This window comes from Otolemur garnettii, unplaced genomic scaffold, assembly GCF_000181295.1.
Source record: "Otolemur garnettii isolate 467f Iridium unplaced genomic scaffold, OtoGar3 scaffold00111, whole genome shotgun sequence".
NCBI lineage: Eukaryota > Metazoa > Chordata > Mammalia > Primates > Galagidae > Otolemur > Otolemur garnettii.
Window position 1 is genome coordinate 2708861 of NW_003852506.1, and position 8997 is coordinate 2717857.

Consider the following 8997-nt stretch of genomic DNA (forward strand, 5'->3'; position numbering starts at 1 on the left):
AAAAAAAAAAAAAGAGGAAGTAAAGTTTTAGCAAGGAAAAGAAAGTTTATTAATGACCTGCATAGCAATCTGGGGCCTATCCTAGTGACTGCAGGCCCCATGGAAAGTGTGGTTTGGGGTTTTATACACAACTTTGAGGACTATCAGCTGCTTCTTGGAAGTCTCCCAGGGTTTTAATTAACTCTGTTCTCAAAAAAAAACCACCTGCAAAGTCTTGAAAGCAGCCTACTTGCAGGGTCTTAATCAGCCTCATTCCCATAATAGCCCAGGTCAGCCAGACCTGAACCAATTCAAAATAGTCTAACCATACCTACCATTGGCCCTGCCTGTATCTAGCTGACTGCCTAAAAGAATCGTGATATTTGTATATGTGTATATATGTGGTGTTTGTGTAGTGTGTGCACAGTGTGTGTGTGTGACATATGTGATGTGGGTGAATTGGGTTTGTAATCAGATGTGGTTTACTCTGAAGCTAATGAAGCTTGAACTTCAGGTCCCCTGTTACCTTGCAAAGCCTGGCCCTGTGATGGTACCTGTGATGCTATACCCTCACATTATTCTTCTTAAAGAATGGGCAAGTGTTATTCCCCTCATATGTAGACCTGTTTCTGTCTGTGGTGTGGCATGCTTTACTCTTTGTGGTCACAGTCAAACATGGAAAAACAAAATAAAACAAAAAGGTATGCTCTCACTCCCCATATAGCAGCCAGGCCACCTTTCTGAAATGAAAATGCAATCCTGGTGTCAACCTGAGGGGGGTCCCACCATGCTCAGAGTAGGGCTCACAGGACCACCTGTTTTTGTGCCACTGCCTGTGGGACACCCTTCCACCCCGTCCCTGCTCTGCTTTGCTGTGTTAGTTTCCTGGCCTTGAATACTTCATTTGCTCCCTTCTCCATGGGGCTCTACACAAATGCTGTCCCTTCTTCTGGAGGTCTGGGCTTGGTTTGATTGCTCCCAACTGGAAGCCTTTCCTTCCTGAATGTGGCTGAGGTAGCCCTCAGCATCCTACACCTCTACCATCATGGCATCATGACCTCATTTGGAGGGTTTGCTGCTCCTCTGTTCTGCTTATCTTGTCCATCAGGTGCCTACCATATAGCAGCCTAACGCTTAGTGCATACTTACTCCAGCCAGAACCGCTATGCATGTGTCCTATGCACTAGCTCGTTCCCTGCTTAAGAGTTAGGTGCTGTGATCACTTTCACCATTTTATAGGTAATAAAACAGAGAGGCTCAGAGAACTTAAGTAACTCCCTCAAAGTCACACAGTACTTGGTGAAACCATGATCCTAACCCCAAGGTCTGGCTCCAGAATCCCCTCTGTGACTAGAATGCAGCGGCATTCAATGGGAATTGCTCAAATGGATTTTAAAAGCACAGAAAATTAAAAATTAAAAATATAGATTGAAATATGTTCTTTAAAAAAAACTGGATGATGTTAAAGAGAGGGTTTGAGTGAGCTCTAGGAAGGATTGGAAATGACAGGTGGCACAGGGGTCAGGGAGCTGGACTTCCCTGCAGTTGCCCACCACAGTGCTATAGGGGTTCAAGGCAGCCCTGGCCCTGGGCCCTGGGCCCTGGGAGGGTACAGGATTGAGGAGGGGACTGCAGTGAGAATGGTCATCTTGTGGGTGAGAGAGAGAGACAGAGGGCACAGCTGCCCCCCTAGCCTTCCCAGGCAGAGCATCAGGAAAGGAGAATGTGAGAAATCAGTAAAGTCAAAGTGCTATTGTGAAGTTGCCCTGTGGGCCCCAGTGATATTTTCCAGAACACTCAAAAGGCTTTCTTTGTGTGAGCTCATTCCTCTGGAGGACTGCAAAGAAGTCCTAAGGTCACTGTGGGCTAAAGAGGAGGATCCAGAATGCATGACTGGGAATACTACATCTTGGGTCATGGTATTAATTGGACTGAGCCAATAATAAATGGCCTGTCATCTCCAAAGGAAAGCTCCTGCAGACTCTAAGATTATAATGAATGGCTGAGTGACTTAGTGTTGGCCCAGAAGAATGACCCCCCTTTCATTAGACTAGCCCCTATCCTGCAGGTCAGAGGGATGTGCAAAACCCTCTCTCTTTCTCCAAAGCCCACAGCCTCCAGAATCCTCTGGACCTGGACTCCAGCTTTCAATCTTTCTGAAGAATTAAATTATACCTGTAATGTTCTGACACACTCAGTGAGTATAAATGAGCTTTCTTGCTTATTACTAGAGAAGTGAGTACATACAGAATCCTACTTTAAGCAAAGAACTGTCCTTTCTGAGTCACATCTACTGTACTGGTGGTGCTAATGGTCTGTTTTGCAGAAGACCTCTGCCATGTGCATAGGTAAAGAAGTTTATATCATAATTTTCTAATGATGTTTATTTGTAATGATTGTGGAGGAAGACAACTGATCATTACTTCCATGCTTTCATTCATCCTTAAGATACCTCTGTAGACATGGGCAGAAGACTGTGGGGTGAAGCCTGAGAGTGTCTGGGGGCCAGTGAACATGAGCCTCCAGTCACCAGGGTAACTGTCCTTGCGCCATCTCTGAGACTCTAAGTCAGGACATACTGGACAAAGTTCTGTTTGCCTGGGAGGCTCCATTATAAGGAGACCATTGTTATTGAAAGAGCTAACAAAATTTTACCCCCAAATATGACTACTTGACATAAAGAATATTTTGAATTAACGACCATTCATGAGGAGGGGAGAGAGCAAGATGGTAGCTGCAACCGGGCACAGTGAGATTGGGGAGAGAAGACTCAAGGCATCTCTGGCTTGTAGGCTCTGCCCAGAATCATCCTTTTAGGGATACAGGGAGACAGTGAGGGACTTCAGGACTCCAGGAGGAGGACAAAAGCAGTGGAGAAGTGGCAAGTGGTTGTGTTTCTTTTGAGGCTGCCTCAGCTGTAACTACAACAGCAGTGAGATTGCAGACAGGGAAGGCTTTCCCTGTGGGTTGTTTTGTTTTTGGGGACTTGGGCACCTGGTTGAATTACCTTGGGAGAACTTAGGCAAAAGTGTGAGTGACTTTAAGCATTGTCCAGGGTCTGTGACTGAGCTGCTGGGCGTGATGGAGCTGACATTGTTCAGCTGTGGGCTGTGCCTATAGCCACTGTGGGAGAACTGTCCTAAAGGCTCCACTGTCAGGGTCACAGAGCTAGGCTTGGGCTGGGAGGCCTTGGGTGAGTGATCTAGTGACTGTGAACAGTGCCAAAAGCCAGGACTGAGATGCTAGAGAAGAGCGGAGTTTTCAGTGTTTGGCAGTAGGAGGGCTGCCTTGCAGCCTTGGCCTTCAGGGGCATAGAGTGAGGCTGGTGTTGGCACACTGGATAAGTGGGCTGCCACTTCAGGAGAGATCCCAGCAACAAGTGCTTTCCGTGGAAAGCTTCTGCTTAGCCAAGGCTAATAGTTTAAAGTGTCTTTTGAGTGGGCTGAGGAGATAATCAGACTCTCAACCCTGTAGGGTTTGAGGGCAAAGAAGTCAGCAGAGGCCTCCAGTCTCCATCTCATATAGCCATATTAGCACTATGATTAGCATCTCATACCCCAGTTGATCACTTGTTACCCAGGCAATATCCAGCAAGGTTTATATACTCCTTTTTAAAAAAAAATTTCAACATTTTCTCCTAGATTTTTTTCTCTTTTATTTCTTCATTTTTCTAATTTGAATGTAATTTTCCATTATTGCCTTCTTTAATAACAAGAAGTTCATTTTTGGTAGTGCTTCTGCCCCTGTTATTTGGGTTTTCCCCCAATTTTATCCTGTAAGGTTTTCTGTTTGTTTCGTTTGGTTTGATTTATAGTACTTTTGTCTTTCCTCTCTATTTGGTGGAGGTGAGGTACCATGTCTGCTCAGGCTGGCAAAGAGCCACTGACCTCAAGGAGACCACCCAGCAACCCCAGAGATTGGGGGGGGGGGTTAAGGAGTGGGTCAAAGTACCCTACTGTACACCTTTGTTACTCCTGTTTCCCTCTTTCTGTGCCTCTCTTCTTTTGTTATTATTCCCTTTTACTCATCCGCCTCTCCTTTCTCTTTTTTCTTTTTAAAAAATCTTTTCTTCCTTCTTGCTCTTCAATTTTCTCATCCTTTTAGTCTGGCACCAAAAGGACTCATCAAAACCTTGGGCCAGAGGCATGGTAACTTAAAGAGCAAGAGGAAGTGAAAGAAAAATTAGGGCAAGGAAATAGATAAAAGAAAACACTCATGAGGAAGAATCAGTAGAAAAATCCTGACAACATGAAAAACCAGTCCAGAGCAACTCCCCCAAGGGCCCATGAAGTAGCTACTGCAAGAGGATTCCACCTATAAAGAAATGTTAGAAATGACAAAGGGGAATTTAAAATACAGATGATAAAAACAATGAAGGAAATTGCTGAGAAAGTGGAAAATAAAATCCCAAAACAGAATCAAATAAGAGATGAATGATACAAAGAATATAGAAAGGATATATCAGAGCTGAAGGAATTGAAGCACTCAATTAGGGAACTTAAAGATGCAATAGAATAAGGTGACCAGATTTTAGTATTGGTAAAGAGCGACACTGTTGACGGGGGTGAGGGGTTGGGGGGTTATTGGCTGAACAGTTTATGGTTAGGGACCCTCTAGGGGGAGGGGCAACTTGTTTGTTCCAGACAGTTTGGCTCCTTCTGAGCTAATTATCCTTGCCTAGAAGCGAGGGAGAGAGCCAGTATCCTTCTGATACTGATTCCACCTGGGCGACCTTGCCCAGGAGGGAAGTAGGGAGTTTACATTAGCCTTTTCATTTCAAATGAAGTTACATTAACCTCTTCATTCCCAAATGGAGTTACATTAACCTTTTCAGCAGCTGAAAACCGTATATTCCCTTCCCATTCTCCCACCCTTCCCTAGCTTGTCATGCATTCTTTCCAAAAATTGGGACTTTTTAAAAATGCTGTGGGACATGGGACAAATTGTTAAAAATTGGGACTGTCCCGCCAAAAGGAGGTGGGTCTGTTCACTTTAGAATAGACAGTATCAACAACAGATTAGATGATACAAAAGAAAGAATCTCAGAGGTAGAGGACAAAGCTCTTGAGATAATGGAGATAGTTAAAGAGGCAGAAAAAAAGAGAGAAAGCAGAATATTCACTGTCAGAATTATGGGACTTTATGAAGTGTTCAAACGTATGAGTTATAGGTATCCCAGAAAGGGAAGAAGAATGCCCCAGAGGAATGGAAGCCATACTAGAGAATATTATAAATGAAAATTTCCCAAATATCACCAAAGATTATGACACACTCCTTTCAGAGGGATATTGGACCACAGGTCACCTTGGTTCAAAAACAGCTTCTCCAAGACACACTGTGATGAACCTGTCCAAAGTCAAGACAAAAGAAAAGATTTTGCAAGCTGCCAGGAGTAAATGCCAATTGACCTACAGGGGCAATCCATCAGGGTGACTGCAGACTTTTCCAGTGAAACTTTTTGAGCCAGAAGACAATGATCATCTACCTTTAATCTACTTAAACAAAACAATTTCCATCCCAAAATTCTATATCCTGCTAAGCTAAGCTTTAAAATTGATGGAGAAAGCAAATCTTTTACTGATATGCAAACATTGAGGAAATTTGCCACAATAAGACCAGCTCTACAGGAAATACTTTAACCTGTTCTACACACTGACATCACAATGGACCACCAGCAAAGTAAGCACCTAGAAATTAAAGGACAGAACCTAGCTTCTACCAATGATGCAAAAGGTAAAACTAAGCAATGGACTTTCACAAAAGAAGATGAATAGAACACTACCACACTTATCAATTATCTCAATAAATGTTAACGACTTAAATTCCCCACTGAAGAGGCATAGACTGGCTGATTGGACTAAAGAACACATGCCATCCATTTGCTGTCTGCAGAAAACACACCTAGCCTCAAAAGACAAATTAAAACTCAGAGTTAAGGGTTGGAAGATAAATTTTCAGGTAATTGGAATTCAGAAGAAAAGAGGGGTTCAATCTTATTTTCAGACACAAGTGGATTTAAAGCAATTAAAGTAAAAAAAGACAAAGATGGACCTTTCATATTGGTCAAGGGAAAAATACAAGAAGACATTTCAATTCTAAATATTTATGCACCCAACTTAAATGCTCCCAGATTCTTGAAACAGACCTTACTTAGTCTGAGCAATATGATATCTTATAACACCATAATAACAGGGGACTTTAATACTCCTTTTACAGAGCTGGACAGATACTCTAAACAGAAATTTAAAAAAGATATTAGGGACTTAAATAAGACCCTAGAATAACTGTGCTTGATAGACCTATATAGAACACTCCATCCCAAAGTTAAGGAATATACCTTCTTCTCATAGGCCCATGGAACATTCTCCAAAATTGATCATATCCTAGGACACAAAAAAAACCCCTCAACAGAATGAAAAGAATTGAAATTTTACCTTGTATCTTCTCAGACCACAAGACATTAAAGGTGGAACTCCAACAAAAATGTTCAACCCCACACAAAGATGTGGACATTAAACAACCTTATGCTGAATGACTGTTGGGTGCAGGAAGAAATAGGAAATCATTAACTTCCTTGAGCATAACAAAAATGAAGACACAAGCTATCAAAACCTGTGGGATACAGCAAAAGCAGTCCTGAGAGGAAAATTTATCACTTTAGATGCCTACATCTGAAAAACAGAAAGAGAGCACATCAAGAAACTCACAAGCCATCTGATAGAATTGTAAAAAGAAGAACAATCTAAGCCTAAACTTAGCAGAAGAAAAGAAATATCCAAAATTAAATCAGAGATTAATGAAATTAAAAACAAAAGAATCATTCACAAAATTAATGAAACAAGGAGTTGGTTTTTGGAAAAAATAAATAAAATAGATAAACCTTTGGCCAGACTAACTAGAAATAGAAAAGTAAAATCTCTAGTAAGCTCAATCAGAAATGATAAAGGGGAAATAACAACAGACACCACAGAGATATAAGAGATTATCTGTAAATACTACAGGAAACTCTATGCCCAGAAATTTGACAATGTGAAGGAAATGGATCAATATTTGGAATCATACCCTCTTCCTAGACTTAGCCAGGAATAAATAAATCTGAACAGACCAATTTAAAGCACTGAGATCAAAAAAACAATAAAAGTTCTCCCAATGAAAAAATGCCCTAGTCCAGATGGCTTCATACCAGAATTCTATCAAACCTTCAAAGAAGAGCTTATTCCCATACTACAGAAATTATTCCAAAAAATTGAGGAGGAAGGAACCTTCCCCAATACGTTCTATGAAGCAAACATCACCCTGATACCAAAATCAGGAAAAGACTCAACTAAAAAGGAGAATTTCACCAATTTCACTAATTTAGATGCAAAAATTTTCAACAAAATCCTAGTCAATAGATTACAGTGTATCATCAGAAAAGTCATACATCATGATTAAGTAGGTTTTATCCCAGGGATACAAGGCTGGCTTAACATATGCAAGTCCCTAAATGTTATTCCCTGTATCAACAGAAGCAAAAAGAAAGACCATATGATCCTCTCAATAGATGTAGAAAAAGCATTTGATAAAATCCAGCATCTTTTTATAATTAGAACACTGAAGAGTATAGGCATAGGTGGCACATTTCTTAAACTGATTGATGCTATCTATGACAAACCCACGCATAGTATTTTACTGAATGGAGTTAAATGGAAAGTTTTTCCACTTAGAACTGGAACCAGACAAGGTTGTCCTCTGTCGCCATTACTATTCAACATAGTGCTGGAAGATCTAGCCAATACAATTAGGCAAGAGAAGGAAATAAAGGGCATCCAAATGGGAGCAGAGGAGGTCAAACTCTCCTTCTTTGCTGATGATATGATCTTATACTTAGAGAGCCCCAAAGACTCAACCATAAGACTCCTGGAAGTCATCAAAAAGTACAATAATGTCTCAGGATATAAAATAAATGTCCACAAGTCAGTTGCCTTTGTATGTGCCAATAATAGCCAAGATGAGAGGCTAAATTAAGGACACAACACTGTTCACCATAGCCCCAAAGAAAATTAAATACCTAGGAATATACCTAACAGAAGAGGTGTTGGACCTCTACAAAGAAAATTATGAAACCCTAAGAAAAGAAATAGCAAAGGATATTAACACATGGAATAACATACCATGCTCATGGCTGGGAAGAATGAACATTGTTAAAATGTCTATACTTCCCAAAACAATCTACAGATTCAATGCCATCCCTATTAAAATACAAACCTCCTACTTTCAAGACTTGGAAAACATAATTCTTCATTTCTTATGGAACCAGAAAACAACTTCACATAGCTAAGGCAGTTCTTAGTAAAAAAACAAAGCCAGGGGCATCAGCATACCAGACTTTAGGTTGTTCTACAAGGCCATAGTGATCAAAACAGCATGTTACTGGCACAAAAATAGAGACATAGACATTTGGAATTGAATAGAAAACCAGGAAATGAAACTAACATCTTACAGCCACCTAATCTTTGATAAACCAAACAAAAACATACACTGGGGGAAAGACTCTGTATTCAATAAATGGTACTGGGAGAACTGGATATCCACACGTAAAAGACTGAAACTGGACCCACACCTTTCCCTACTCACAAAAATTGATTCAAGATGGATAAAAGATCTAAATTTAAGGCATGAAATGCTAAAAGTCCTCAAAGAAAGCATAGGAAAACACTTGATGACATCAACCTGGGGAAAGACTTTATGAAGACTTCCATGGCAATTGCAGCAACAACAAAAATAAACAAATGAGACTTAATTAAACTGAAAAGCTTCTATACAGCTAAGGAGACAACAACCAAAGCAAATAGACAACCTACACAATGGGAAAGGATATTTGCGTATTTTGAATCAGACAAAAGCTTGATAACTAGGATCTAGAGAAAATTCAAGTTAATCCACATGAAAAAAGCCAACAATCCCATATATCAATGGGCGAGAGAGATGAATAGAACCTTTGCTAAAGAAGACAGATGAATGGCTAGCAAATATATA